Raw genomic sequence first — 23,277 nt, 5'->3', positions numbered from 1 at the left:
GCAGGGGGGAATTCCCCAAAACCCCCGGTTCACCCCTCCCTTTCGTCCAAACTTAGAACTTATATCTGTTTCTGGTATCAGGGGTATCACTGAATGTTTTGCAGCAGTAGATCGTTTCTTTCCTTCGTTTGCGTTTGGCGCAATACAATGAAAATAGAAACTAAGCGTGCAAAAATATTATAATATATTTACAAAACGAACTTAAAAATTAACGTGATTACGGAGAGAAGAAGGCAAGTTGTCTCGAGGCGCGTAACAAGACGGTATTTTTTAAACTATTAAAATGAAAATAGAAATATTTGAACGTACCTGAATCTGTATCTCTCATTTTGTAGTAAATCGATACAGGAACCACTGTTCTTGTTCAGTCAAGCAAATTATTTGAGGTGATATTAAGTTTTTTCTCCTTTTCATTTCTAATCAGCGCACCGCTTTTGTAAACACGTTTCATATTAAAACTTCAAAGAGGATGAAACTCTCTCACTAACCAAACCAGCCTTCACTGAACTACTTAGGATTTCGCGGTCTGTGTGAGGAAAATTGGAGAATATTTGTGCCGTGCGAGCATAACTTCCCCTCCTCCCAATCACGCTTCCTTCCCTAACTCATGTCCGTTGCACTGAGCCCCACGGTAATGGATACCCCTTAGTAAAAAACACAGAAAATTCTGATATGTAACTATACCCCAATAATGTAAGCTGATATTTTTTTCTTGTTGAATTAATTGGGCTATCGACTACCCAGAAACACCTGCGGGGATATCGGGTTTCGCTACGGAAATTGAGACTTTGGGAAGAGTGGACGAGGAGAAAATGGAATGTCATATGATCCGTAGTGGTCCCCAATCTATACTAACATTTACACGGCCGCACTTGCGGTTGTCACCATGGCCTCATCTCACGAGGAAGATTCACACGAACTCGTCGTCGCATTTAGCATAAGCGTGGGACAGGAGAGAGAGAGAAGAGACGCAACCAAAGCCCCAGCGCATGCCGTCCGCTTCATGGTATACGCGAGCGTTTTGAGGGGCCCGCGAAGCTCGGGAACCACAGTGTCCTCTGGATGCCAGCTCTCTACACTACTCCCTCATAGGGTAATGAGCAGGGGCGCCGACTTATTAAAAATATTGGGGGGGCCCATACCGCGGGTCTTGCCTCGGGAAATTTTCTAAATTTTAGATGAAAAATAGTGAGTTTTAAAGTTTTTTAAAAGCCTTTTCGAGGGGTCATATGATCAATATTAGAACCCCGAAAACTCGACTCTATAACTCCACACTTCGGGAAACTCTACAAGCCTGACACATTTTTTATGTCATTCTTCCATTCTTATAAAATTAGTCATTCTTCCATTTAAATCAACCGGGAGGCAGCTTACATCCCTCTTGGCCCGCCAGTTTGTACCCGAAGGTTCACGCACCGGGAAAAGTTCAAAGTGTGTCACAGCCCCGAAACACTATCACGATTCACACCACTTTTTTCAGTTAACCTGTTTAATACCGTAATAATTATTTGTTTTATATCATCACTGAATTTATTTTAAAAGGTAACTATCGTCAAACGAGGAAAATAAAAAATACCAACATATTTTTGTGATTTTACAAAGCATAACATAACTTAATTAATTTCTTGAATTATTGGGGGGGCTCCGCCCCCCCAAACGAATTATTGAGGGGGCTCGAGCCCCCTCAGGCCCCATGGAGTCGGCGCCTATGGTAATGAGGTTATGAACTGCGTAGTGTATTATTGACAATCCAATGGACTCTGGGGTCACCTGAGCTCGGGGCCCTCTAAGATCGCCGACCAGCCGACCTTGCCAGACCGCCCGGGCGGGCGCGCCCCTGTATATAATTTGCCCTTGTATCGTGACTGCGTACAAAGTAACTTACTTCATGCAGTGTTCTCAAGAGAAGTATCTACCACAGCACTGCTTTGACAAATAGGGGGACGGGGTTGTTGTAGTGGCTTGATTGTTGGCTTCCCATTCAGTAGGCTTCAGATTCAAATCCGGTACGTGGTAAAGAATTTTCAGAGACTGCCCGATCCTTGCTTGAGTGTTGTGTGTAGGACATTTCAAGCGCAACACTCGGTCCATCGGATGGGACGTTGAGCTGTGGTCCCTTTGGCGCCTTTCGTTAAGAGTAGGCAAATGCGATGCCTGGTTTCTCTCCATCCTTACTTCCATACCCTTCCCTCATGGTGCAAATGACCTCAACTGTCGGTCGCCACGTCCAAATACAAATCCATGCCATGCAAATATTCCTCGTGATTTACTGGGGAACAGTGACGTCATGGCAAAATTAGCAGTGCCGGAACGCACTTTCCGTAACTTTTTTTCGAAGTGAAATATTACTCTGTGCAGTGGCGTAGCGAGGTGTCCAGGAGGTCCGGACCCCCCCCCCCTCCTCCCCGAAATATAAACACATATATACTTTGCTTCATAAAATAAAACAAAATATTTGAAAAAAATCATGTATTTACAAAAGCTTTCTTTGAAAAATGAAGTTTTTCCGATAATGAAAAGTGTAAAAATTATTTTAAAACCCTCTAATTGGTACGCTCTTTTTAAAAAATTTTCCCCCCTGGTTTTGGACCCCCCCCTAACGAAATTCCTGGCTACGCCACTGACACTGTATGTTATTTATTATAAGTTATTATTTACATTTTATTACAAATTTTTCGTTTTGGTTACGAATGTATTATACATTAGAAATTTTAAGGCAACAGAATGATAAAGGTGATATTTGACTGTTATGTCAATGTTACGTGATATAGTACTATTATGTTTTCCGTTTACCAGTGCCGGAACGGCGTTCCGGTACCATGACACCACTGCTGAGGAACTGATGTTTTGACTAGCTATTAATTGATTCCAGTCGGCATGAGATTGGGCAATGGCGAGAGAAAACATTCTCCCTTTAATCACAATCATCGAAGGTTTGCATTCAATCGTGGAAATACTTTCAACCTGCAAGGTGGAAAGAATTCTCCCAACTCTCTCTCCGTTCTACTTTCCGTTTCCCAAATTAAAACCCCCTACTCCATCTCATCCCGTTAAATCTTCAGCCTTCCAGTCCATTTGTCTCCGAGCATTATCCTTGCCTTTTCCTTCCGTACCACTTCACCCATCTCCCTTACTATCCACCGACGGGAAATCCGACCATTGCGAAAACACTATCCACCATCAATACATGCTCTCATTTCACCCGTCATATAAGGTAACCTATTTTCTTAACAATACTTACCTATTTGACTTTTGGCAAAAAGGTAAGTTTTTGGCTGTACATGTTTGTCAATCAATAAAATCGATGTTATAGCGTGTATACCGTAAGTTCAAACCAAACATATTGTTCAACGGCTAAAAAATTACTTTCGACAATTTCGATATTTATGATCGGAGCACTTCGTGTTTTATATCATTCCTCTTAGCTTTTTTAGTACTTTACAATATGCTATTCAGATTGAAATATTATGAGAAAATTAAAAAAAATTAATAATACTATTAGAGGTGCTAGTTACCTTCCTCGGGGAGAGGAAAGGGATGGGCGAACGGACCCGCCAGCTGCCTGTGTCGGTCCCATACAGTTTTATTGTCGGTCCTTTCCTCCCCTCCTTTGCTCGCGGCTCAGGTACTTCGCGGGCCCGTGCGCCAACTTACGGTATACACAATATAATTTTCATTTCCGCAATTTTCTTGTTACAGACATGCAAATGAAATATGGGTTTTTTAAGGAGCTGTGTTAATCGTTTTCTTTGGAGCAATTTACAGATTAAGTCCGTTTTGACGCAATTAGAATATTTGCATGGGATAAAAATACTTTAATCAACTAGCATGATTCCTTTACCTTATTTTAACATAGTTTCTGAAATTCTGAGTTTGGCTACCATGTCGTCTCACGATGATGGACGCTAATTTTACTCGATATTTGCCATAACATGCTACAGAAATAGCCTTTTAAGCATAATTCGTGATGGAGATTTAATGAAGATTTGTGAAGATGGGTTTGAAGCATAATTAAAAATTCACAGGCGTCGCCGAAAGTTGCGCTAATTCTTATAACATAAGCGTGCAACGTCATTGTATACCTACGCCTCGTAGGTTGACTTTTCATGACAACAGTTTTATTCCCCGTCCTGGACATGTTATCGACCTGAGAATAAATTCGTCTACTTTCATTGAATTCAAACCACTTAGAGATGTGAAATTTCAAGCCGCTAAGATTTTATAGGGCATAATAGGTATGCGGTATCTAATTAGCAAAAATTAATGAGGATGAAGATGAATCTCTCATCTGCATTCTCAGTATTAACGAAAATGATGAAACATAGTAGTTCCAAATCTGCATGTTTATAATTTGCTATCTCCCCCCCGCCCCCATATCCACTAAAATCTTTTCCCCACTTCTCTAAAATCCACCATCCATTTTTATCGACCTGAACATCCGCTCTTACGATTGCGAAAGGATCATGATCATCGTTTTTCTCTTATGCACTGAACTCCTAAGGGTGGATAAAATTAATAGAATAACATGAACTAGAGGGAGTTTAAGGGTCTGAATGTTATGTGAATAATTAGCGTAGCTTTTGATTAATTAACAGGAAAGGCGGATAGAAAGTTCCTTACGCCTCTTAAAACACAGAGACATAGGTTCATTAACTACTTTTTTCTCTATCTTTCATTCTTTATTGACCAGTTCCTTTAGTTTTTTTGGGCGTGTTTTCGCTTCCCTGGGCTAAGCTAATTTCCCCGTGGACCTTTATATTAGAGTAGTAGGGCACAGGCGAAGCATGAAATATAAATGAAATGAACCTATGAGATCTTCCGCGCTATTGGATGGCAAAGGGCCTCTTCAGCCGTGGTACTAATTATGAAAGCAAAGGCTCAATGAAAAGAAGGTGGTTGTTGAAAGAAGAGAGCATTTCTCATCTCAATTCAATTGCAGACAATGTCTTTTTCAATGAGATCCCTAGAAGATAGATAACTGAAAAATTATTATTGTTCTCTCTCGACAATAGGAAACCTATACAAAAGGCCTATTCTCGAGATGGAACCAGGAACATATCTCTTAGAAAGGAGTCATGTAAGATATCAATAAGGAAATGAAAAAAGAATAGAATGACCACGTGGTAATGTTGAAGACGAAAGGGAACATAGATTCATCTTGAAGTGAACCACTAAAATATATTCAACGAAGATTCCGCTGCTGGAAGAAAAGATAATACTTAATGAGAATTAGCATTTCACATGAATTATTACAAAATGAATTCAATTATAACATCAGCTATCAATAATTCGGTCAGTTCTTCACAAAAAACGGAACTAGAAAAATGATAAGAGATTAAAAGACTTTACTTTCATAAACAAGCTGGCGTTTGAGTTCACTTGAAGAATAAAAGGGATTGAAATTATATTAAAAATTACCATAATCGTCCGCAACAGAAATGCCAAAAAAACACGTTGAGTAGCAGATTTATTAGGTATAAGAACTGACTCATAAAATTTTTAGTGAAACATGAATTTGGAATATTAATAGTAATGAATATTCAGGCGCCATAAAAAATCATCACTTGAACGACTTCATAACGATTTAGGCTGTTTTTAAATTCATTCCGCAGGTGTATTCTTAATTACAAATTGGAATATTTAGCCTTTTACTCTCTATGAAGATTATTATTTTAAGAGGATTTATTAATAATGCGTTTGGGCAAATATGAGGTTATATTTAAGTTTATTGATAACTATAAGCTCTGAGGGAGATAAAATTTATTAAAAAACGTAAGTATTCAAATTGGCATAGACTCATTTAAAAAATTTCGAAAGATAGCAAAATAGTTTGAGAGGACATAAATAATTCATTAGAAATTTTTAGGCAAGTTAATAATGGATTTTTTTTAATGATTATAATCGAAATTTTTTAGATTCATTCGTTTATTGCGATCACGTTGGCAATGGCTCACGCTAAATTCACAAATTAATGTGTCTTTCTATCTCATTTCAGTATCTAAAGGAATTTTTTACTGGCTAGTTTTGATAAAGACCGACTCTTAAGCTCCCCCTCGAAATACAGGAAAACTTTGGAGGAAACCTAAAAATTTCTCCCGAAAAAATTCTGGAGAATAGTTGTAACCAAGTTGTCACGACCGATCAATCTCCTTCCGCTTCGCCGGCGCGAATTCTGGTTAATTCGAGCAGGCAGCGCAAATTGCTCCGAGGGGGAAGTTTCCAACGAATGCTCGGGAAGGAGACGATAGCTCCCTCTATCGTTTCCAACTGCCCCAGGGCGATGCAACGCCGGAGAAGATAACCAACAGATTAATCCGAAAGCCAAATCGTGTTCTCCCAAGGAAGAGGGAAGCCAGGCAACGTGCTCGGAGAAGTAAAACTGCGAAGAATAACATAAAACGGATTTTGTCTGAGAAATTCTTCTGGATGAGGACCATCTCCAAGTGAGAGACGTTGAAGACTTAAAAAAAACTAAGTAAAAAAGTAGAAAATAAAAAAATTGGAAAGCGGATCTCTGTCCCCGCTGCTGTTTTTTCTTACGTGAAACGGGGCACTAGTTTTGACCCGCGACGTACGTGCAAGACAGACCGACTAAATTGAAGTGGAAGCTTCAACGGGTCTTTCTCCTTCCCCAGTACGAAAACCTCTTTCGGGGAGTCCATTCCCTCGGTGCGTTAATGGGATTAAAGCAAACGCGATTGGAATTGAGACGAGAGAAGGTGGTCTCCGAAACGCGAAAATAAGGATATATTATCTCTTGTCCATCCCGGGAGGAGGTGGCCATGAGGACAGAGGTCGGCGCGTGCGAGAAGCGATAGAATTTCATTTCCACCGGGATTACCTCTCCCTTCGGTCCTGAAGAACGGTGGCCGTCTTCGTGAAATACGGATCCTGACACAACTATATCCTCCATGTGGACTGTGACTGCGTATTTCTACTTGGGATGCATCACACATCAAAATTCACTCAAGGTCAAGTGAGGGTAGTAAAGAATTTACCCTTTCCCGTCCAATTTTTTTATCATATTATTTTTTTGAATAATTTTTAGGAAAAAAATTGACATGATTGATTGCTGCCCTCTAAATGTTCTAATTTTATTGTTTAAAGTAAAACTCCATTGGTTTTAACAGTATCCATGTTCTATTAAAGTTCTTTTTCTTGGAAAAATTTCGATGTGTGATATCTCTTGAAATAATGTATATATCCCTGGAGCCCCTATATAATCGCAGTGCCTTGTGATGTCGAGCTAAACTAGTCGTTGGGATAGGCACTAGGCTTGTGGAGTCAGCCTCGACGTTGGACCGCAAAGGGCTAAATAAGAGCATATAGTGTGTTTTGTACTGGTTCATCATAAAATTCCCCGACCGGTATCGGTAGTTACATCATCATCAGTTCAAATATTCAAAAGTAGTTCGTTGAGCCGTGACATTTACGTTTGATGGAGAGGAAGGGGGAGGGAAGGGTATACAGGAGAGCCTTAGATAAGCCTGGAGGAGGCGACTGACAGCTGAGGTCATTTGCGTCATGAGGGAACGATAAGGTGGGAAGGGTGGAGAGAAACCCAGCGTTTGGATTAGTCCACTCTTAACGAAAGGCGTCAATGGGATCACGGCTTAACGCTCCATCCGACTGACGGATTGCTGCACTTGAAGTGTCCTCCGCAAAGCACTCAAACAGGAATGAGGCGGTTACTGATAAATCTCTTTGAGATTTGTACCCAGGCCTTCTGGGTGTGAAGCCAGCACTCCAGCCACCATTCCAACCCAATCGCGATTCGGACAGGTTATGGACGGATTAGGATAAAAGTGAAGCAATATGTAAGACGATGATGCCATTAAGTAAATATGAGTTTTTTCTTTTGACAATAACTAGAAGTGTCTTGTCCTTGTTTTTTAGTCCATTATCTCTGCTGAAATTGGTTTTATGGTTCTTTATCACTTAAAGCTGGGATTCTCTAGAAATTCTCGGTCTTTAATAATTCCCTCAAGCGAGGATAGTAGGGTTTTCAAAGTCTACGTCTTGTCTTTCAGCTGCGTGTTCTGTCGTATAAAATATTCAATCATTATTCTTGTCAATGATTGACGTATTAAATGTAAAAACGTTTATTCATAGTGGAAATCCGAAGTAATTACTTTGGTAGCTTTGAAGGCGAGCAGAAGTGTTAGATATCAAACTTAATAGCATTTCTTTCAGTTTCATTGAAATACCCGGATTTATCTCTCGTCCGATGAGGTCAGGAAGCCACATGAATGTTCTTTATTAAAATGCGTCTGGAAAAATACCACGGATAAGCAAGTGGAATGACTTTGAGTTGCCTTCATGACTTTGAGGAAAGACATGAAAGAGGTTATAATTGGCACGTGACTTTTATCGATCGAAATTGATGAAACATTATATTAAGGTGAGAGAGGATGATAAATTTAGCAGATGATAATAAGTAAATGGATTCGTGGAATAAGGAGGAGATATGCATTGGATGATGCCTAAGGCTAATTAAGACCGTAAGGAGGGGTAACAGGTTATAATGTCCGCTTTTGGCCGTGTTACTTCAGTTGCCTGAGTGTCAAAGTTTGTCTGAGTATGCTAAGCGCATTACACACATGAGGTATACCTAATAATCCGCTTTTTCCGCTGTTTAAATTTAATCGAAACAGATACGAGTGACAAAGGGTAGAGAGAGTTGTCATCAGCCACAAACATGAGTAAGAGCACATTTTTTGCCTTTATGGAGGCATATCTTCAATTAGTAACGCTTTCAATACGGAAATTACGGTGTTCCAACATTTACAGAAAAATGGTGTTTCGTGAAGGCTCCTAATCCAATCGTATCAGGGCCGCCCCAATAGCCGTGTCACGGGGGTATTAGGACATCAGCCGTAAACAAATAAAAAAAGGATATCCATGATGAAGAACGCAAATGGTTATTTCTACACTTTTTTAATCCAACATTTAACAACCGACCATGATTTCAACATTTTGGGCCATTTTCAAGGATAATGATAAATAACACAATGTGTTGAAACCATGGTCGGTGGTTAAGTGTTGAATTGAAAAGTGTGGATATTACCATTAGTGTTCTTCATCATGGATATCCTAGCGAACTTCCACAAAATCAAGACTGGAACGATTTTATTCGTAAAAAAAGGATATCCTCTAAAGAAACTACAGCTAGAATTTATCAAAGTCCTTTATTGTTCGGGGAAAATAATTCACATACCTATTCGTTCGGCAAAATATCGCTTTTAATTTATCATTTCTGGCGGACCTGGAAATATACCTTGCCGTTATAAAATGATGTCCTCCATGTCGCTCTTATCTATCCCATTTTATGTTAATCTGTGAGAAGCCAAGGGACACAAGTGATTTTGTTTTCTAAACAGAGTTAGGTAGAGAAATTAGGTATAGAAAACAAACGAGACCAATTAGATGTTAAGCAGTGCACTTGATTTTCCACTCGATGTCAGCACAGAACAGAGACTCACTTGTCTCCCTTGGCAAAGAAGTTTTTGTGTATTTATTATAACAATTTACTTTACCTAACTCTGTTTAGAAAAAAATCACTTGTAACCCTTGGCTTCTCAACCCCTCATATCTTTTCTCCATGCCTCAAACAATCTGAAGTCTAGCGCGAGGCCTCCGACCTTCTACCGGCTCCATGCCTAAATGGTTTAACACCTGCATAAATCTTTCTGTAGGCCTGTAGCAGTTTTTTGATGAATCGTGGTGCTTTCCTTTGTATTTAAAGAAGTTCACGGATTAATTCTTCCTGCGTCGGATCCTATCTGCACTGGTGCATGGGTATTTTGACGCTTTCTGTATGCCCGTGGCTGTTTTTGACGAATCGCGACTTTTCTCTACATTTTATTAAGTTCACGGATAAATCGTTCTGCTCCAAATCCGGTCTTTAATGGTGCATGGGCATTTGGAAACCATTCTTGATTAATTCTATCAATTCTTTATTACAAATATTCAACTATCCTGCGGGATAATTTTGAAATCGGGGGTGGACATGGACAATGGATTTCACCCTGCTACGTTCATGTAATCCGCAGAGAGGGAGGGATGAACACAAGCCATCCCCCGACCATTACCCTCAGAGGACTGTACCTCGAATATCGGATGGCGCCCTAAAGTCGCCGTTGGGGAGAGTACCCAGTTTGCATGCAAATGGGTTTACAAGCGGCAGAAGACCCCATTGTGAGACCGGATGTAAAACGCCTGCACCGGACGTAAAGGTAATGACTGCCATTCCCTTAGGTGAGAAACTCCTGCATTGAATTTTTTCGTGTTGTAAACCGCCGCTGCATCTACTTATCTCGATCCCTATGTGACTATTACACGACTTTCGAAACAGCATTGCGCAACCGTGTGAGTACTAAAGGTATTTACACGTCCATTGCATCCGTGCTGTAAAATAAATTTATAAAGGAGTGGGAATCCCAAGAATTTGACGGTGGGGCATGAAAGATGCAATTTCAGACAACAATTAAGGTGACTGCATTGCTTTGCATAAAGAAATAATGCGTTTCGCAAAATATTGTGATCATATCCGGATTTGAAAGCAAGTTTTATCATCCATTGGTTTCGCATTGATACTGGTAACATTATCGTAAAGGCATTTATGCATTTCTTGTCTTCTATATAAATGGTTCTTCATACAAAATAACCATATATGTACTTCTATATTTTCTTCGACAGCAAATGGCAAATAAATATGATACATACAAGCTTTTCTCGATTTTTTCACAAATTCTTCGATCGATAGAAATGCATGGAGAATAGTTATATTATTATACTCTCTTTTAAACAAATTGACCTAGCATCGATATGCAAGAACTGAAAATACAGCGTACAGGCAAATTTTGACCTCAGAAATGACATGAAAAGTGGCAGTGATCACCATTTGTAATGCTCCTATGTGCTTCCCGAATGGAAGGTGTTAATATCTGGAAAATGAGAAGCATTGAGACACAGTTTACGTCCAAGAATACCTTGGTAATGGTACCTTTAGCTAATAATTATTCAGCAATGTATGTTCTCCTCTCTCTAAAAATAAAGCTTAATTTTAATTAGCCCTGTGTACCTCATTTTTAAAAATTCAAGAGCAAATACCATTAATTGATTTTTTCCTTGAAAATAATAATGTATTCTGCAAGAACAATATAATAAAATGCAAGCCTGATCTGCCAATGAAGTCACCTAGTTTCATTTGCAATGCTATTTATAAAAAACGGTGGAGGTGTGGTTGTATCCTCGCCTGCTTAACCGAAGGTCATGGGTTCGAGTCCCGCCTGAGTAGGTTACCCCTATCAGAGCATGGACGTACATGATGGTCCAAAATTTCGCTCCCGGGGAACGAAACTATTAAAATTTTACTGGTTTTGACTTTCGTTTAGTTTCGATTGCCACCCCTGCAAATATGCCGTTGAAACTTGCAAAAACTTAATTCACTAGTTACTTTACTTTTGATACTGGTCGAGATAGTCCCACTGACGTAAAGAGAAGGGTGAGATGTGGAAATTTGAACTTTTCTTTTAACTTTCCCATATCTAAAAATATGCTTTTCTTAATTCTTCGATTAAACTTTCGCGGGTACTCGTCATGTTAAATAAAAACTTTTGGGCTATGTCGCCGCGGCATTTTTAAGGTGGCCCCAACGTTTCCCGACCGATGCTGGTCGCTTTCTCAAGGGAATCTGATGAGGTGAGAATTTAAATCCATATATCGATTGCCAAGTTCTAACAACACGTATCTCAAATTTTGGCTGGTTTGACTCAGGTATCTTAAATAAAGTGTAATAACATTAAAAATTGAAATTGAAGCAAAAAACAACTCTTCCCTGGCAAATGCATGCTTCTTATTCAGTTTTATGAATTTTTGGCTATTAATTTCAGTTTACAATTAGAAAAAAAATATTCGTTTTTTCGCTCTCCTGAAAAGTTGCTATTTTAGAGATACGTTTTGCTAGAACATAGCCATCGATATATAGGTATCCGTGCCAAGGGATTAGAGGGAGAGGAACGGGAGGTTGGATGAGTAAGTTGTTGATAATTTTTCCGGGTTACGGATTGCCAAGTGCGACTTATTTTAAGGCCGGCCGGAAAAACTATCAACAAACTTCCGCTCCCCTCCCTCCAACCCACTGCCATGGATACCTATATATATGGATGTAAATTCCCACCTGGGGCCGTATTCTGTATTTAGTCGGTACCGCAGCCCACCGACAGCACATCATTCCGTACCGACGACGGTTTCCATACCGACGACGGCTAATTCAGCGATTCAGTATGGTCGTCGGTATCAAACCAGTCGGTACGGTTCCCCCTCCTACTCAAACAGGGAAAATCCGAATATATCCGAAGTTAGAAGTCATCTAACGTGTCTCCACCAATGAAAGAAGGGTAAAAACAAGTGAAGACTTATTGGCACAGTTTGTTGTCGTCATTCTCAATCTTTTTATTTGCGGAAATTACGACTTATTGCTAGATGAAGATAATCGATATTGGATAAGTTGTTAACAATGTTTATATAATGTGTGGTAGTACTGCTGTACCTACAGAATCGAAGGAAACAATATTACAACATTACAATATAGTTTGTATGTAATGGAGATTGTTGTTGCTGGAATGAATTATTGAAACTATCCTTGAGATCGTAGTTTCTTTTAAGTATTGGTTCCGTATATTGCTATTTATTCATGATTTGGTAATATAGTTGTCATTAAGCAAGTTCCGTCTAAATGTTATCAACGGAAGGTTATGCCATTGGCACCATAGCAGACGAAAATAACATACCATGGAATGTGAACGTAGGATTCAAAAGCAAATGTAAATTTCATATTAGAAGAACAAGTTAGGAAATTTTTGTAAAAACATGGAGCTGGGTGTAAGTAAAAGAAGTGTAATGACGAGGAAGTAAAGAAATTGTGATTGGGTGAAATACATATGTTTAAGTTGCGCATTACAAGTGAAAGAAAATGATAATATTGCGGCAAACCTTATACTTATTAACAAATATCTTCTTTTATCGTCAAGGGAATCAATGGCTGACGATAAAATGAAATATAGTTGCCTGTTACAAATGAAAGAAACTGATACCGCTGTGACAGACTTCATACTTAAATAAAAAGATCTTATTTCTATGCCGAGAGAAACGCCAAATGATGATTGAGTGAAATAATAGTTGCCTATTCAGAGTGAGATAAAGTGATAACATTGCGGCAAAACTCATATTTAATCAAAAATATATTTTTTAAGTCAAAGGAGCAAATAAATGATGATAGAGAGAAATAAAGCCTATTACAAGCGAGTGAAAGTGGTAACATAAATGAGAGAAAGTCATTATATGTTAGCAAACCTCATGTTTATTAACCAATATCTTATATTTCTGTCAAGGTAATCAATATAGATGATGACACAGTGAATTATAGAGGCGTATTCGAAGGGGCAGAAAAAGATAACATTGCAGCAAACCTCATTATTTACTCGGTGATGAGGTAAAAACAAAATAAAACGTACAATGCGCACCGGGGAGTTCATGAAACCCACTAGTCGGTGGCCGTACCGACACCTTTTTGCTGTCGGTACGGCTACCGACGATCTCCCGTCCTCACGTGGGTGCCGCACCGATCGGGTTCGTACAGAATTGCACCACTTCTTGTCGGGAGTCGGTGTGACGTCGCACCCGACGAATCGGTGCCGCACCGATCGGTTTGGAGTTACAGAATACGGCCCTTGATCAGATTCCTTAGAGAAAACCACCAGCATTGTTCGGGAAACTTTGGAGCCACCCAAAAATTCAAGCGGCGACATAGCCCAAAAGTTTTTATTTAATGTTTTTCTTGACGATTAATCCTTTCTCCTAAGATGATTCTTAGAAATCAGCCAACATTAGATTCTTACCTCGTTACCATCCAGCGCAGCTATGTGGATACGGATCATTCTGAATAAACAAGTTGATGCATCATCAAAATGTATCTCTGTGTTACTAAATAAAGCAACGCACCGAAATATCTTCACAGTCACAAGCAGAAAGTTTTCTGGACGGAAATGGGTTTCATGCGCAGTTTCGTGGTTGATGAAGATGCATAGAGAAAAGAAGATTCGTCAATTGCCTTCAGCACTTTAGCAAGAAACAAAACCAATTTTTCCTCTGACTGGGTCTAACTAACGCCCTCTTTCTCCCTGCAAGAGGATAGACGGCAATTGAAAATGACTCAGGAAATGATGTTATATGTAAACAAATGAAGCTCGAATAACTTGGAAAGGCCAGAAAAAAATTTCGAAGAAAGCAATTACGCGAACGCCATTGTGAACGAGAGCGAAAAAATATAGTAGGTACACATTTATTGAATTAGAAGAAGGCCAGATTAAAAATTTGCCAGGAAAAAACAGGCGAATGTGAAACCGCAAAAGGCATGGGAAAACAACGTCTAGCAAGGGTGACTGCTAATTTCCGGGTTCTTCAGCCGCGTCTGTCGTTTTTGGTTGACAACAGTTTCGGAAGCCATCCTGCTTCCGTCTTCAGGTCGAAGGTGAGAAGTTTTCATTTTTTGCCGTCTTATATAGCACTGGCCGATCTCCTCCTGTGCGCTGATTGGTCAGAACTCTCTTCCAAACGTTGCTGATTGGGTAGCCGTTGTCCCTGTTAATATTTTGTCTTTTGTAAATTTCAATTGCTTCCCTGATTTGCCTTGGGTAGTAGCGACTCTCTTTTGCCACTATCTTCGCTTTTTCGAATTCAATGTTATGGCCGGCCTCACTCCAAACGTGCTCTGCAATGGCTGACAAGTGCAGTTGTTTTTTATTGGTAGCTCTCACATGCTCCTTCATCCTTGTCGCCATTCCTCGGCATGTTTCGCCAACATATGACTTTCCGCAGGAGCAATGCACTGTGTACACGCCTTCGCATAGTGCCTGCGGGATACGATCTTTTGGTCCAGGTACAATGTTTTGTATCTTGGTCACGCAATTGAATCTTGTGACCACGTCACAAGTTCTCATTCCCTGCAAATGAGATGTTGAGGTAAATGGGAAAGAGTTACCGGCCGAGAAGGTGAAGTGAATTTTATACAGGAGACGGGAGGGTTAAGTTAGGACGGAAACATATTTCTAGGAATTCACGAGCCCAATAGCGTGGATAGGGAGAAAGAGTAGGGGGTTGGGGGAAGGTAATGGCCCAGCTCACATGAGCCCATATCCTATTCCGCGCCTGACCAGGAAACCATTCATTCCACCCGACGCAAACGCCTTCGGCTAAAACCTTTATCCCCGTCGGAACCTATCCTCTCATATTCTTCGGCTAATCTGACCCTCTTTAGACCCGGACACAGCCTGTGTGACCTCCCAAGGGCATTAAAACATTAAACGAATTAAGTTTCAATGGGGGAAATCATGCGGTCTATCAGATACTCCCCTTTTCCGTTCCATCTCGAGTAGTCCCTTTCCCTCATTCTTGAGGTCCAAAGGGATTCGTTATATTTTATTTTCTCGATTTTGAGGAAATGATGTGAGAACCGGAGGGCTTTTTAGAGATCAAGTCCTCGACCAAAGATCCACTCCTTAGTTTATAATTAAATATTTTCTCTCCAATAGATTGCTTTTCCGAGGAGACTGGGGAAATGTAAAATGGATAACTTTAGACGCGTAATTCCTGGAAATTTCTCAGTGACCGATCGTTTGATCGTATCGTCGGCTGTCCAAAGGGTCTCAAAGGCATTTCATTTGTCGCTGATCATTCACCTTTAATTAGAGGAAGAAAATGGACATCCACGTTCCTTTGAAGACATCTGTCTGTCGGCTTCATTCTTTAGATTGAAATGATTAACATTTCGGTATGAAGGCGTTAAACTTCTTAGTATAAGCTTATAAAGCATTAGACTGGCATAAATGGAGTTGTGCTTTGCAAGCAGAATTTAAGTTTTTATTGAATTTAACCTGGATTTAAAAATAGGTATCACAGTAGTTTGAAATAACGTCATTCAAAATGCTGGAAATACTCAAAAAGTACCTATTAATAGCTTCATTTACTTTTTTACTTCTTTTCTAAATATTATCTGGTTTTTAATCCTTCATCGGCATATCGATCTTAAACTCCCATTTAGCAAGGAAGGGCATTGTCTCCAAATTAGCCGTAAGTGTATATGTAAGTGTTATATAAACTCACTTGATCTAAAGTACTGCTAGAGTAATTGAAATTTGATTCGGTTATAATATATTTGTCATCTTTCATAACATCATTTTATTATCAGTTTATTTTATTCTTAGGAATTATACAACACTCAAAATCATCTTTTCTCACTCCACCCAAATTTATCATGGAGTCCTCTAGGATTCATTGAATTAAATTATGGAGTTTTTTTGTAATTGCGCAAAGGACTAAAGTAAGACAAAATGTTATTATTCATTTTGTCATTAAAAATTCTTGGCTAATCGGTTTGAAGTAGTTTTCAAAGTTAAATAAAATCTGAGCGTCAAATTTTTGCTTAAAAAAAATAAAGTCAATTTGGCCTGATTGACAATATTTCCTAAATCATTTTTCAGAATCAATAAACGACTAAGATGAATCGTATGATTTGTTGGGGGAAGTGAGTGAAGTATTAGTGGAGAAAAGCCTCAATAGGTTGCTGGCAAAGGGACACCGGCTTGGTTCAAACGAACCATAAGGCACTACAAAATACGCCCAGGTATGATTTAGGCTTTTATTTCTCGTAAACATAAGCATCGAAATTATAAGTATTCACAAATAGTTTTGGCACTTCAAGAATTTTTTGCTGCAGCCATAGCTTCAACCGAAATAAATTTTTGTGGGCCGAAGTTGACGGAGAATATTACCTACGGACTTAGGTGAACAACCATATGGAAATCATGCAGTCAAATGTGAACTAATCGGAATGTCTAGTTGTTAAGTGAGCAGAAGCATATTGAATTCATTAAAGTGGCTTATAGATTCGGCCAGGATCTGAATTTGTCTCATTGAATTGAATCAGGACCAGATTGAAAGATTATTCGTTTAAGGTACGATATTTTGGTGCGCTGTAGTAGTCTCATTACTTACTCGGTATAATTATTTCTTATTTTTTAACAAATTACTCGTTAAAAACTTTCGTCATCATCTTGAAAATATCATGATTCATAGAGTCCATACTAAATAATGTGACACGAACTTAAACATTAGCATGTACCTGTAAAATTTATCTCTGGGAAAATAATGAAAGCAAGGACACCAGCAGAAAAATTGTCGGCACAAAAATGTCTTAAGTATCTAATTTTTGTCTATAGCGCAATGTGTATGCCAAAAACCTTAATGAGAAGACGCAACAAATTAGTTGGCCACATAATCAGGCATGGTGGCCTGATGAAAATAATCGTAAAAGGGCAGGTGGAAGGGAAGAAAGGTAATGGACGGCCCCGAATGAGTTACATGGGACCGGTGGTAAAGCGTATAAGAGAGAAGAAATACGTTACCATGAATAGGCTAGCGGAAATGAGAGAGGAATGGAGATCTGCCTCAAACCAATCTAAGGATTTATCACTAATGATGATGATGATGAGCGCAATTTCAGAAAAATGTGTTTATCTTGGAAAAAACTTGAATTCCTGAAAACCAATTATAATGCGCTAAAGGTGAGAGCAAAAATCAAGCCTCCACGGGACAGACGGTTCCTCGTCTATCTAGTTCCTTTGGCCCCCGCAACCAATGCACAGTAGGGGGGATCGGAAAAATGGATTTCTTTTAAATCCATCCGGCCCAATGAAGTTATGGGTGACTCACTGACGCCCGTACAGCGCTGGAATATTTTCTTAGTGACGCGCACTCAAATTTGGCATTTTGTGGCTTTACGGTGGCAGATAAGTCAAATTTCACGAAATATTTTTCCCGATAGCCAATAACTCGGCAAAATATATCGGAAAATACCATAAAGTATTGAATTTTTCAATTTGTTACCTATAAATGGCATTTGAGCGAGGGTCAACGGTTCATCTAGACGTCTTAAATTTTTTAGGCATTAATTTTTCACCAGTCCCACTACTTTATTCATTGGGCCAGATCTATTTGAAAAAGAATCGATTTTTCCGACCCACTCGAATGCTCGGGGAAGTGAGGTGAGGGCGGGACACAAGAGAAAGTGGAGCGACTAAAGTGGACAATAGTGCCTCTCTCCTCATCCCAAACCGCCTCTTTCCGGTCCTCCTTCACCGGCTTAGCGTTATCTCCGACCTCGCAGCCGCGTAAGAATTGCGCTCATCCTCGGACGCATTTTCGAACGAGAGCCTCCTCGAGGGTCGGCAGCTCGAGGAACACCTTTGGCATGAGTGTCCGATTAACTTTCCCTCTTTCTCCAATCCGACCACTTTCCATTTTTTACCACCGATGGCCCTCCGTGACCTCTTCTGAAGAGGAATATTTGAACTTTCTCTCTATCAAAATTTTCCAGGAAAATAGGTAAGCGCATTTTTGGAATGGACATACAAGGTCACGCTGCGCTACGCTGAAATAAAGCTGTTGTTTTAAAAGAACTCAAATTCCCAGCTTTGGAGCTGTCTACTGAGAATATCAGTATTGATTGATTTAAAAAATAATTAAAATAAAGATGACGTCAAGGCATAGTTTACATTTGGACAAACAGGGTTTTCATCGTACAAAAATTCCTTAGAGTATAGGATGGTGATATCAATCAACGCCACTTCTGCTCCTCAGAGAAATTGACCTTCACCTACTGCTATAATCGTTTTTGCTTACTCACCGCAATTTTTCACCGCATTTCGATTGCTTGAAATGTCTAAGGTACCAGTAGGAGGGAAATTTGTACAACATTCCCATCTCCCGCAAAATTGTTATTACTACATCGTCAGAGGGTAATGTATGCCGGACATATTCAATGTTCAATGACACTTGAATTGTGAGGGTCGTGCCGTCAAAATATCTCCAGAACTTGAATTTATTTTCTCTCGTAAATTGACCGATCCATTAAAGGATATTTCCATGTAATTAACGCAGTAGCCTTATGATGCGAGTTAAAAATTTGAGACATTTGCTCCATATAATTTTATCGTTAAATACATGGTAGCAGATTGAAAGGAGAGCACCAAATTGTAAAGTAAATCAGAATCCTGAGCAAATGCATAACATCTACCTTGTTTCGATTGTCATAAAAGCATAAGATTACTCATTAATGGTATTTATTTTTTTGAATCATAATTCAATGTACCTTTAACTTAACTGTAAGCATTCAATGTAACTTTAAACTTAAAACAAATAAAACGCCCGGATTTGATGGAGTTTCAGCCTTCACTCTATAATATCTTAGTGAAATATTAGCTCCTGTAATATCCTTAATAACAAATCTGAGTTTCAGTTCGGGTGAGTTCCCCGAGGGTATGAAAATTGCTGTTGCTGTAAAATACCAATTCCCAAAAAGGGCAGTCGAAAGGATATAAATAATTACAGACCTATTTCTTTGCTGTCGGTTTTTTCAAAAATCATAGAAAAGGTTGTCAAAAAACGTTTAATTAAGTTTCTTTTCCAGAAATAGCTATTTATCAAAAAACCAATTTGGTTTTGTGGAAGGAAAATCTACTGAAGACTCTCTGCTTAAATTTTGCTCTGAATTATTTAATGGTCTAAATAAAGGAGCATGAGTTTCAGGCATATTTGTTGACATCAAAAAGGCCTTCGATTCACTGGATCATGATATTTTGCTATGTAGGCTAAGGGAAGCAGGAGTAAGAGTCGTAAATTGGTTTTGTAGCTACTTGAGTGGAAGGACGCAGTTGGTAAACTTTAAAGATTGCTACAGTTTACCTGAAACTATTCTTTATGGTGTGCCACAAGGTTCAGTACTCGGACCTACTCTATTCCCAGTATACGTCAACAATTTATGTTCTGGGTTATTCAATGGGGAACTTACCTGTTTTGCTGATGACACAGCCTTGTCTTACTCTGCAAAATATCTGCCAACGGTTAAAGAACGTATGCAAAGCGACTTAGACAAGCTAAAGTGTTGGTTTTCTATTAATAAACTTACGCTGAGTGAAAAAACTAAATTTATTCGATTCAGCTTAAGAGACAGAAAAGATTCTATTGGTTGTTTGTATTATACGTGTGCCAGTTGCCTTCCATTTAAAGATTACATGTGCAGAAACTGCGTGCAAATTGATCAGGTTAGTAATATAAAGTATTTGGGTCTTGTTATTGATGAGAATTTAAATTGGAAAAATCATTTACAAAATTTAAAAAGTTACATGAATACAGCACTTAGGAAATTCTATTACTTACGACAGATTTGTAATTTACCTGTACTAAAAAATGTATACTACTCACTGATTAACTCCAAACTGCAGTATGGTCTTTGTTGTTGGGGAGGAGCATATATCTCGAATCTAAATTCAGTTTTAGTGTCACAAAAGAAAATAATAAGAATGATAATGGGGGCAAAAAGAGACGACGCTTCTTACCCATTATTTAAATTACTAGGTATTTTACCCCTTAGATATTTATATGTTTATAGAGTCCTACGCATGTTTTATATCAGAGGAGGAAATGTCACTGGCTATGTAAATATTCCCTATCATCGCTTGAGGTCACGGAATAGAGTACCTATTCCACAACCGAGTAATGAAGCTTTCAGAATATTTTATTTATACTGTGCTTCTAAGATGTTTAACCTCCTACCATTTTGTATCACATCAATAAAGTCCTTCACCTTGTTTTTACGTGAATTAAAAATATGGTTGTTCACTATAGACAATATTGAAGTGTACTTGTAAATACTAGCTTCGCACATTATTTTTTACATTGTATGTCATTAGTCTGATTTCTGTACTGTGTATGAAATATTTCTATGTATCATGGTAATTAATGCATCTGTTTTCATTTATTTTTATGTTTCAATTTCTCATATCTTTCTCAAAGGAACAGACGTTAAAGAAAAGCGTACTTTGACTCATTACTTACGGTATATTCTTTTGTTTTTGGCTGCACCAGCCAGCTGTATGTTTCATTTAAGAGATGGCAACCCCAACACTGGTTCTTACCACAGGGGTGCCTATATTCCACCTTCGTAAAAACTCATGCTTGAGTAACCTATTAAAATTTCATGTACCATAATGTGGAATAAGTATTATTATTTCCAGATCCGAGTTACTAGGTAAAATAGGATTTAGTAGTTTCTCGGCATATCTGCTTATAGAAGTTTTTTTTCGGATCGTCCACTGATTTAGGACGTCCATTGGGCCCTAATGGTCGCACCGACCCGAGAAATTTTCCTTATATAGTCACCAGGCTTCAATTTCTGAATGTCACACTGCCAGAATTTTAAAATACCGAATCCAATCAAAATGATCGCCAGTTTCCCCGAAAAGATGCTTGAAGAAAAAGTAGGTATTCTTCAGATAGTACTTCTCAATTACCCTAGCATGCAACCAGAGTGTTTATTAGAGGCGACCCACAACACATGACACTCAAGCACTACGAGAATAGTAATCGGCAAAAAAAGAATAGAACCTGATATCATAATTTTCGTACTTTTGTGTACGGTATTCCTATTTTATATTGCAATAAAGTCTTGGTATACATGATAATTGTGTTTATCTAATCCGGTATAAAAAGCATAGTTATTATTTTTCTAAAAATTTTCTGCAGGAAATGTATCAGGAGGAACTTCGTCTGAAAAAAAATTAATTTTACCCGGGCCTCAGCACTGAAATCCATCGCACTCAACCGATCAACTACATGCTACGTTGCACGATGTCCACATATCTTACAATGCTACATAATATTGAGTTAATGGGAAAAATCCTATTTTTCTTATAGTTTTTCTCGATCATAAACGAGCAGTAACATTCTGAGACAAAGAACGCTCATTAAAATTTCAAGTGCAAACTAGTGTTAGATCTAAAGAAACCGAGGGAAATGGTGTCTAAATTCGAGGAAGGCTTTTATCGAACCTAGGTATTGAATTTTTAAATGCTCAGCCAAATCATCAGTTCCTTCCCATTGCAATATTACTGAAACGGACACTAAGGTACAAAGGGTGTAACAAATGCTCACACAGGAAAACAACGCATTCATCATCTGATCAGAGAAATTTTCGAAAGCCCCTCCCAAAGCTGACTCTGCCAGCCTTTCAGTTTCCCGAACACTTTTCCCATTCAACCTCTCGACCCCCGTATGCTCTCATACACAAATTCATGGAGGCCCAGGCTCGCCACCTCGCCTAGCGTCGGATAACTCCCGTCATCTGACAAATGACGAGCGATACTGGAGTGGACAGAAATTGCATTACGACGATCGGAGCCGGGAAGGGGGGATGAAGTTGAGAGGCTGGGGCTAGAGGGGGTGAGAAGATAGGAGAGAGGGTGTGAAAGTGAGAGGCTCAATAGTGACGGAAAAAGAAGACGGAAGGCGGATGAAAAGAAAGGCCGCAGGAAAAGAGATGGGCCGAAAATAAATGGACTGACTGCTTTCCCTTATGTTTCTTCTGACTCTGGTTTCATGGACGTGTGTCGGATAACTTAAAGAAAAACTGAAAAGTCCCTGACGAAACAAGTAGATACATTGCTGTAAACGTATCGCATATTAGGTGCATATATTAACTTAATTATGGCTATCTAGTAGCTGAAACCCAGGCTCAGAATGATAAAGTGTTGTGGATCATTACGGAGTGAGTTAATTTGCACTATGCATATATTTTGTATTCATGCATATAAGTGGATTAGTGTAAAATGAATGATCAATAAATGTGGCCCAATATGCGTTGAATTTGGGAACATTTTTAGCAAAAAATTATGGTAAATGAGCGTGTGTGATAGTACAGTTTGCCTTGGGAATAGAATACTAGGATAAGTCATGTATACAGCGTATCATTTGCTATTCACTGTCTACGAAAGATACTATACGGATTCTATGCAGTTAGGGTTACCAATATATAGATAATATAGAAACAATTCACCGTTTTTAACTAGTGAAAAAAAGATCTTAAATTACGTAAAATCTTATACGTCAATGCTTACTATGCTTCGGAGAATATATCCCAAAAATGTGTGCCACCACTATCACTTTGCTGGAAAGTTGGTTTCTATCTGACGATATATCACCCCTAGGAACGAGACGAGTGCAATGTCAATACGGTTTTTTTCATCAACCAAGATGAAGGTATATCGCCTACCCCATGCGTGCATTTCCAGAATTCTTTGGGCTACTGAAGTACAGAGAGTGCTACTAATAGGTACTCTCACAGGAAAACAACACTTTCATGAGCTCATAAGAAAAACTTTC

Source organism: Ischnura elegans, chromosome 4, assembly GCF_921293095.1.
Source record: "Ischnura elegans chromosome 4, ioIscEleg1.1, whole genome shotgun sequence".
Lineage (NCBI taxonomy): Eukaryota > Metazoa > Arthropoda > Insecta > Odonata > Coenagrionidae > Ischnura > Ischnura elegans.
This window is presented reverse-complemented; position numbering follows the sequence as displayed.